This window comes from Neoarius graeffei, chromosome 2 (assembly GCF_027579695.1).
Source record: "Neoarius graeffei isolate fNeoGra1 chromosome 2, fNeoGra1.pri, whole genome shotgun sequence".
In the NCBI taxonomy this organism is placed as follows: Eukaryota; Metazoa; Chordata; class Actinopteri; order Siluriformes; family Ariidae; genus Neoarius; species Neoarius graeffei.
Genome location: NC_083570.1, coordinates 48,109,499 through 48,119,329, shown reverse-complemented (window position 1 = coordinate 48,119,329; position 9,831 = coordinate 48,109,499).

Here is a 9,831-nt window from a genome sequence, read left to right as displayed (position 1 = left end):
GAGGCCATCCCCCTGAGGAAGGCTACCTCCAAACAGATAGCCAAGGAGCTGTTCCTCCTCTCCACCAGTCTGGGGATTCCAAAGGAAATATTGACGGACCAAGGCACTCCATTCATGTCCCGGGTGATGAAAGAACTGTGCGCCCTGTTGAAAATCAAACAGTTGTGAACATCTGTCTACTACCCCCAGACAGACAGGTTGGTCAAACGGTTCAACAGGACTCTGAAGTCCATGCTGAGGAAGGCGACTGAAGAGGATGGGCGGAATTGGGACCAGCTGCTGCCATACCTGCTGTTTGCAGTAAGAGAGGTACCCCAATCTTCTACTGGCTTTTCGCCTTTTGAACTATTGCTTTCTTACAGACCCAGAGGGCTGCTGGACATTGCCAAGGAGGCTTGGGAGGAGCAACCCTGCAGACAGCGGACCCTGATCGAGCATGTCGGGGCCATGAAGGAGAGAATGAGGGCCGTCTACCCAATAGTGCATGAACACATGGAGACTGCTCAACGGCAACAGCAGGCCTCCTACAACCGACCTGCCCAGCCGAGAGAGTTTAAGCCGGGGGACAGAGTGCTGGTCCTGGTGCCGATCATGGAATGTAAGTTCCTGGCAACCTGGCAAGGACCATATGAGGTCATCGAGCGGGTAGGAGAAGTGAATTATAAGGTGAGACAGCCTGATAAAAGAAAACCTGAGCAAATATATCACGTTAACCTCTTGAAAAAATGGCACGCCAGGGAGTCGTTGTTCAGTTGTTTGCCCCCGACAGAGTCCAAAGAACCCGCCAGAGAGGAGGTTCAGGTGGGGCCAGGCCTATCCCCACACCAGCGGCAGATGACCCTAGAGCTGGTGGACCGCAACCAAGACGTCTTCTCACTCCCCGGGCACACAGAGGTGGTCCAACATGAGATCCGCACCGTCCCGGGCTGAACAGTGACCCAGCGTCCCTATTGTGTGCTGGAGGCTCTCAAGGTGGCTATCCAGGAGGAGGTGAGAAAGATGCTAGAGCTGGGAGTCATTGAAGAGTCCAAAAGTGCCTGGGCAAGCCCCATCATCCTGGTTCCCAAACCACATGGGTCGGTGAGATTCTGCAATGATTATTGCAAATTGAATGAGGTGTCAGAGTTTGATTCATACCCTATGCCCCGTGTTGATGACTTAGTAGACTCCTTAGGACATGCCTGGTTCCTCACCACTCTGGACCTGACAAAAGGATACTGGCAGGTGCCCCTGACCCCGGCGTCAAAGGAGAAGATGGCCTTTGCCACACCAGAGGGTCTCTACCAGTACACACGGCTCCCATTTGGTCTGCATGGAGCGCCGGCCACGTTCCGTGCTTAATGGATCGGGTCCTGGCTCCCCACAAGAGGTATGCAGCTGCATTTTTAGATGATGTGGTCATTCAAAGTCCGGATTGGGACAGTCATTTATCCCGTGTACAAGCTGTGCTTGATTCCCTCAGGGATGCAGGTCTGACGGCAAACCCAAAAAAATGCAGACTGGCCTTCAGTGAAACCAATTACCTGGGGTACACTGTTGGCCGGGGACTAGTCAAGCCTCAGGAGGCGAAGCTGCGGGCCATACAGGACTGGCCACAACCCCTCACCAAGAAGCAGGTGAGGTCGTTTTTGGGCCTAGCCAGCTACTACCGGCGTTTTATTGCCGATTTTACCTCCATTGCTGCACCCCTGACAGATCTGACAACCAAACGGCACTCAAGGATGGTGAAGTGGAATCCCATGGCGGAGGCAGCCTTCATCAACCTGAAGCAGGCCCTCTGTTCCAGTCCAGTTCTGGTGGCACCAGACTTCAAGCGGGAGTTCGTGGTGCAGACAGACGCTTCAGAGGTGGGACTGGGGGCTGTACTCGCGCAAGTACATGAAGGTGAGGAACATCCCATCCTATTTCTAAGCCAAAAACTACTCCCCAGAGAGAAGAACTATTCAGTGGTTGAAAAAGAGTGTCTCGCCATTACCTGGGCCCTGGAATCCCTGCGATATTACCTTCTGGGCCGGCATTTCACGGTGATCTCTGATCACACCCCTCTGCAGTGGATGGCCAAGAACAAGGAGACAAACAGTAGGGTTACCAGATGGTTTTTAAGCTTGCAAGCGTTTAACTTCCCTGTTGTTCACAGGGCTGGCAGGCACCATGGCAATGCGGACACCCTGTCCCGGCGAGATGTCCTCTTCGCAACCTTCAGCCCGACGAGGACGCCGGTCCCGAGGGGATGATGTGTGATATCCCGAGAGGCTGCGTCATTGAGAGGCGCTATGTCACACGCAGATGGCTCCAACTTCTGGCAGCTATAACTCCATCTGGTGGTGGAGTTGGGAACTTCACCCTCAGCACCCAACACGGCAACACACCTGTGGCCAATGAGGGCCTAATGAGTAAGAGGGCTTTGTGAGAGCTCAAAACTCCCAGTGTGAATGTGGAGGAGAGAGGAAAGAGGTTCATGGACTCCCGTTGCTGAGTGGAACCTGCTGGGCAGAGTATTTGTTGAAAAGCTTATGTGGAATTCTTATCTGAAGGATTTTGCACTGAAGGACTTACCTGTGTTATGAATGCCTGCTATTACTATTTATTCTACATAAGGGATCATGTCAAACAAGACAGACCCGGAAAGATTTGGGCATCATTTTTTGTTAGAAAGTATGTCAAACAGCAACTTTGTGTTTATTCTACTCTTCAATACTATCTCGAAAAGACAAAGAATCTATGTAGTCAAGGAAATTCACGACTACTTATCTTACGTCAAGCCCTATCGACCTGTTAGTACAAGTACCACAGGACGATGGATTAAAGTTGTCCTACAAGCAAGTGGTGTGGATACAACAAAGTTCAAGGCTCACAGTACCAGATCAGCTGCTACATCCAAAGCAAACCAGATGATTCCCACTGATGAAATATTAAAGCACATAGGATGGTCTCAAGTTTCAACCTTCCAGACAAGGTAACAAGCCTGTGCTCACTGACTTTGCTGGAGCTGTATTAAAGTAAACCATTATCATAATAAAATTGCTTTTGCATGTTAATTCATTGTGTCCACAATGATTGCTGTAAAGTCTCATGTTAGCCGGAAGTGATGTCACCGGGATTTGGTAGAATTATAAAATTAAATGAGCCTTACCTGTAAGGTGAAGTTTGATTGTGATTCTACCAAATTCGGGGTGACACGCTGAAGGCTAACATGCCCTCCCTTAAAAGTTATCCTTTATTCCCACCCATGTTCTTACCTGGTACTGTATCTTCATAATTATGTCCACAACATTTAAAAATCTGAATATGCACGGCGGCACGTGTGCATCTCATGTTAGCCCTCAGCGCATCACCCCGGATTTGGTAGAATCACAATCAAACTTCACCTTACAGGTAAGGCTCATTTAATTTTATAATTTATTCTATAAATACTAAGAATAACAAACATTACTGACATAAATTCAAAGCTTTTATGTCCAAGTCAAGTTTTCACACTTCTCTCTCTCTCTCTCTCTCTCTCTCTCTCTCTCGGGATCCCTCGTAATCGAGTAGGATTGTCTAATCAAGTTCACTTATGCACCCGCTGGTGGCTTACAAGCCCTATTCTGGAGGCGCACATTTTGCCGCATATGGAGCAGGTGTTAAAAGCAGACTGTGGCTGACAAGGGGCACGTTCATCATGCTCCTTGCGGCGCTGGCGCTTTGCTTCCGCCTTGCGATGGTGCTCCTGCTCAAAGAGCGCCACGCCCTCCCTGACCGAGGCTTGCCAACCATCTCTGTCGTGTGCCAGGTCTTCCCAGGCTGGCAGACTGATGTTACACACTTTGAGATTGTCCTTGGAATGCTTTCGTTGTCCCCCTTATGATCTAGTGCCTGATCTCAGCTCCCCATAGAAAATCTGTTTTGGGAGATGCGAGTCATCTAGTCTGACCACATGGCCAGTCCATCGTAGTTGGTTTTTCATTATTAAGGCCTCAATGCTGGTACAGTGCACTTCATCAAGAATGATGTTATTGGTCCATCGATCCTGCCAGGTCACACCCAGGATCCGTTGCAGACAGCGCTGATGATATTTTTCGAGGCAGTTGAGGTGTCTCCTATAGACCCTTTTCAGTCATGTGACCTTCGTAAACGTGACCGCCATTTTGGACATGTAGTGGACTTCGGCTCGAATCAGTTTGAATGCGAGGAAGGCGACAAACGAAAAACATAAAAGAAAAAGAAGCGAGATGCAGAAAACACCTTCACTATCTACCGACGTAGGGCATTTACGGGGCGAGCAGAGGGAGAGGTATTTGCAAAAATTGAGGTTAGCAGGCTTAGAGAACAACATTTACCTGCTTCCACCAGGAATGTTCACTGACGTACGGAAGTACATGAAGCCCTCGTCTTTACCTGACTTCGGCCCACATGATCTGTATACCTATGTCGTTAAAAACCCATCGCCATACACATACACACCAACATCCGAGGTTCCGGAGCGCGTTCCGGCTTGCTCCCGGAGTGCTCCGGCCGAGGTTCCCCTCAAATTAAGCAGCGCGCGCCGGCTTGCTCCCGGAGTGCTCCGGCCGAGGTTCCCCTCAAATTAAGCAGCGCGCGCCGGCTTGCTCCCGGAGTGCTCCGGCCGAGGTTCCCCTCAAATTAAGCAGCGCGCGCCGGCTTGCTCCCGGAGTGCTCCGGCCGAGGTTCCCCTCAAATTAAGCAGCGCGCGCCGGCTTGCTCCCGGAGTGCTCCGGCCGAGGTTCCCCTCAAATTAAGCAGCGCGCGCCGGCTTGCTCCCGGAGTGCTCCGGCCGAGGTTCCCCTCAAATTAAGCAGCGCGCGCCGGCTTGCTCCCGGAGTGCTCCGGCCGAGGTTCCCCTCAAATTAAGCAGCGCGCGCCGGCTTGCTCCCGGAGTGCTCCGGCCGAGGTTCCCCTCAAATTAAGCAGCGCGCGCCGGCTTGCTCCCGGAGTGCTCCGGCCGAGGTTCCCCTCAAATTAAGCAGCGCGCGCCGGCTTGCTCCCGGAGTGCTCCGGCCGAGGTTCCCCTCAAATTAAGCAGCGCGCGCCGGCTTGCTCCCGGAGTGCTCCGGCCGAGGTTCCCCTCAAATTAAGCAGCGCGCGCCGGCTTGCTCCCGGAGTGCTCCGGCCGAGGTTCCCCTCAAATTAAGCAGCGCGCGCCGGCTTGCTCCCGGAGTGCTCCGGCCGAGGTTCCCCTCAAATTAAGCAGCGTGCGCCGGCTTGCTCCAGGAGTGCTCCGGCCGAGGTTACGGAGCGCGCTCCGGCTTAATTTGAGGGGAACCTCGGCCGGAGCACTCCGGGAGCAAGCCGGCGTGCGCTGCTTAATTTGAGGGGAACCTCGGCCAAAGCACTCCGGGAGCAAGCCTGCTCATGCTGCTTAATTTGAGGGGAACCTCGGCCGGAGCACTCCAGGAGCAAGCCGGCGCGCGCTGCTTAATTTGAAGGGGAGCAAGCCGGAGTGCGCTCCGGAACCTCGGACGTTGGCTCCGGCAGCTATTTATACTGGATCCGGTGTAAATAGCTGCCGGATCATAATTACAGTAAACTAGTAAATACAGTAAAGGAAAAACTTGAGACTGAAAGGTTTTAACAGTCATCCAAATGACTGAACGTAAACATTGCTACAGTAACATACCAGCTACTTGTTGACATTAGCTAGTCAACAATAGCTACTACAAACGAACAAAGAGGTTACAATGGGTTATTTTAGCCTATTTGGTTACACACTCGCTGCCACAGAATGTTAACACCAATGTAATGCCTTTTCTGGCTAATTTTATTCGTCTTACCTCCAACAAAGTGGTCACTACACAAGCGCTGGTATGCCGAGGGCTGACAATCTTTCCTGTTAATGGCTGCTATCCATCTTCTCCATCGGGATCCGATAAAATGATAAACCTTGCCTTGTTTGTTGATGGTTACTACATCCAGGTGCACAACAATATAGTGGCATGATGGAAGTCTTGCTGAAAGTAAAAACTTTCTTTGCTGCCGTTCCTCAATGCTGGCTGTGGTAAACTACTGGTAGTACATGTCCAAAATGGCGGCCGCGTTTGTCGTGACGTCACGTGAAAAGGGTATATAGGTTGTCCAAGACTCCGAGCTGTATTAAAGGGAGGGTAGCACAACAGCCTTGTAAACAAGGAGTTTAGTGTCTTTCTTTAGCCCCCTCTCTTCGAACACTCTCTCACGCAGCCTACTGAAGGCATAGCTTGCGACTCTTAGACGGTGCATGATTTCAGCGTCGATGTCAGCTTTTGTTGATAGAACACTACCTAGATAGGAGAAGCTCTGAGCGTTCTTGAGCATGGACCCACTGATACTCAGGAAAAAGGGTTTGGACGGCCGACCAGGAGCAGGTTGGTAAAGGACCTCTGTCTTCACATTTACAGAGAGGCCGAGGCTCTCATACGCATGCGTGAAAGCACCCAAAATGGCTTGGAGTCGACCTTCTGATGTGGCACAAACGCAATTATCATCTGCGTACTGTAGCTCAATAAGTGAAGTTATAGCAGTCTTAGTTCTTGCCTTCAGCCTTCAAAGATTAAACATTCTATAGACGATCTCTACACCGTCGGGCAGTCTGTCTTGTATTAGATGGAAAATGGCGGATATGAAGATGGAGAAAAGAGTAGGTGTGATTACGCAGCCTTGTTTTATGCCAGTTCGTACTTCGAAGGCCTCACTGTCACCTCGGCTGCCGAGAACTCTGGCAGACATGCCATCATGAAGGAGTCTAAGGATAGTGATGAACTTCTCAGGGCAGCCGTATTTAGCCAGAATTCACCACAGAGCTACTCAATTGACGGAGTCAAATGCCTTTGTCAGATCTATAAAGGCCATATAAAGTAGTTGACGCTGCTCCTGACATTTCTCTTGCAACTGCCAGGCAGTGAAGATCATGTCTGTTGTTCATCTGTAAGGACGGAATCCACATTGAGACTCTGGTAGAAAGCCTACAGCATGCGGGACTAGACGATTGGCGAGGATTCTGGCAATGATCTTTCCAGCAATAGCAAGGAGGGAAATGCCACGATAGTTCCCACAGTCGGATTTATCTCCTTTCTTGAAAATCTTAACTATGTCCGCGTCCTGAAGGTCTGATGTTATTTCCTCCGTCTGCCAGATAAGAAGAATGAGTTGGTGAAGACGCTGAGCAAGTTCATCGCCTCCGTGCTTAAAAATCTCTGCAGGTATGCCATCAACACCTGGGGCCTTGCCGTTTTTCATTTGACTGATCGATGATTTTATCTCACCCAGACCGGGTTCTGCCCCTAGCTCAGCATTCATTGGTGACTGCGGAATCTTATCAAAGATGGATTCATCTAGTCTGGCTAACGCGACTTCAAAGCTCTGCGAGCATTGGTCTGGCAAAGATATTAAGCCCAACCATTTCCCAAAGTGCGTGGTTGACCCACCTCCCTGAAATGCTTCAGTTTGCTACTGGTCGAAGCCAGAAAAGGCTGTGATGAAGCTTAAACCAATCACATCACTCTTTCCTCTGACATATGTGACGCGATGGGGCTAACTGGTAGATTAAACTCTTACCGAAGCCGGTCGGGAGCAAGGCGAAAACGTCCTTCCTTTCAATAAATACCTCCAGGGCTGCTCTTTGCTCCATTTTCAATGAGAACTTGCTCCATGTTCGTAATGTTTCTAGTCAATGAAGCTCTTCCGGCATAGATTGTGTAAACAATCTATGGCTTCCGGTCGCAGTTCTACTACGTCAGTGCCTTGAACACACCTCTACCCAGGGCCGTTGGAGATGCTCAAAGTTGATTGGCTCCCAATTTTTCGGGAGCTTGGAAGAGCTGTAGATAGCTTGCCTTGCCAGACTAAGCTCGCAACAGGCCTTCGTGTTGTGTCACACTTAGGATGGGCAGGCCCAGGCTAGGATTCGTCCACTGAGGAGTCGCGGTTGAGAAGATCCTGGAAGTGATGTTTCCAGCACTGATTGATGCTCTCTGTATCTTTCAAAAGGCTTCCATCTTTGTTTTTAATAGGCGTCTTGTCACATGTGCTAGGTCCAAAAATAGTTCTGGTAGCACTGAAAAAACCACAAGTATCCCCTCTGTCAGCAAGATCTTGAAGCTGCTTTGCTTTGGCGGCCCACCACTGATCTTTCATACGGCGAATCCGCCTTTGGACCTCAGCCCATATGTTGTGATAGGCAATGCGTTTAGCTTCATTAGTAGGGTCATTTTGCCAGGTGCAAAAGGCCTTCCTCTTCCCAGATATAAGTTCTTCAATGGCGTGATTGTTTTCGTCAAACCAGTCCTGATGTTTCCTAGTTCTGTAGCCAATAGAGGCTTCACTGCTTGACAGAATGGCTGCTTTCAAAGCCTCCCAGTATTCCTCAACACTATTGCCATGGACAGACAAGAGAGACTGGTTTAGAGTAAGCTGCAGTTTTTCACGCAGCACAGGGTCTTTTAACCTTTCAACATCTAGTCGCCTTTTCAGTTGTTTTGCTGTATGCCGTCTCCTTCGGTGAAGCTTTAGAGCGACGATTGAGCATACAAGTCGGTGGTCAGTCCAGCAGTTGTCTGCACTAATGATTGATTTGGTGATTTTGACATCTTTCAGGTCGCGTGCTCGAACAATGACATATAGTCAATCAGATGCCAGTGCATGGATCTTGGGTGTTGCCAAGTAGTTTTGAATTTGTTCTTTTGGCGGAACAGGGTGTTGGTGATTACAAGCTGGTGTTACGCACACAGGGTGAGCAAGAGAACTCCATCAGAGTTGCATTTCCCCACTCCTTCTTTGCCAATTATCCCTTTCCAGAGTTCGTGTTCTCTTCCAGCCCTTGCACTGAAGTCGCCAAAAATAATGATCTTGTCATCTTTATGAGCGCTTGCTAAGATGTTATCAAGCGTTGAGTAGAAGGTTTCCTTTGTCTCCTCCTCAGCGTCAAGGGTTGGAGCATATGCACAGATGACAGTAGCATATTGATTTCTATCAAGAGAGACATGCATTGCCATGATACGCTCATTAACACCATGAGGGAGAGAGGTAAGATACTGAGTCAATTCACTCCTGATTACAAATCCGACACCGTGCGTTCGTGGCTGGCCTTCCGGTCTGCCTTGCCAGTAGAAGGTGTACCCTCCCCTGTGCTCAGTCAGCTGTCCAGCTCCGGCTCTCCGGGTTTCTTGAAGGGCAGCAATGTCAACCCGAAAACGCTTCAGTTCGAGGGAGACTAAGGCGGTTCTTCTTTCAGGGCGATCAGTACAGTATGTTGATTATCCGGCAGCGTTCGTATGTTCCAAGTTGCAAAGTGTAATCTATAAGTATTTCAACCACTAGGATGGTGATCCTGCTGGATGCGGTATTCCAGCCAGGAGTAGGTGGAACAGGCTATTTTTAGGGCACCTTTTCTAGTCCCCTCCCCATCGTGAGGTGAGCAGAATGGATCCTAAAAACGGCTGCTCAGTCGCAGAGAATGCTGCCAGGACACTCTTCTGTTCCTAAATCCAAGAGTGAGACGACTGAATCAGAACTCTGCTGCCTATGGTGCCGGTTTGAAACTAGGGACTTCCAGATCTCACTAATCCTGTGCCCGTCGCCTCTCGCCGATTGCCGAAGGATTTGTGCGGGCTTGTAAAGCGATCCTTTAATAGTCAAGTCAAGTCAACTTTATTGTCAAATATGCTATACATGCTCGACATGCTCGACATACAGCACAGATGAAATATCAGTCCTCTCTGACCCACGGTGCAAACAGGCAATGCAATAAATAAAAATAGAATAATTGAAAAAAACAAACAACAATATAAACAGTATAAACACTCTAGATAGGAACTAGACATAGACTAAACAAACAATATAAACAGTATAAATAAACAG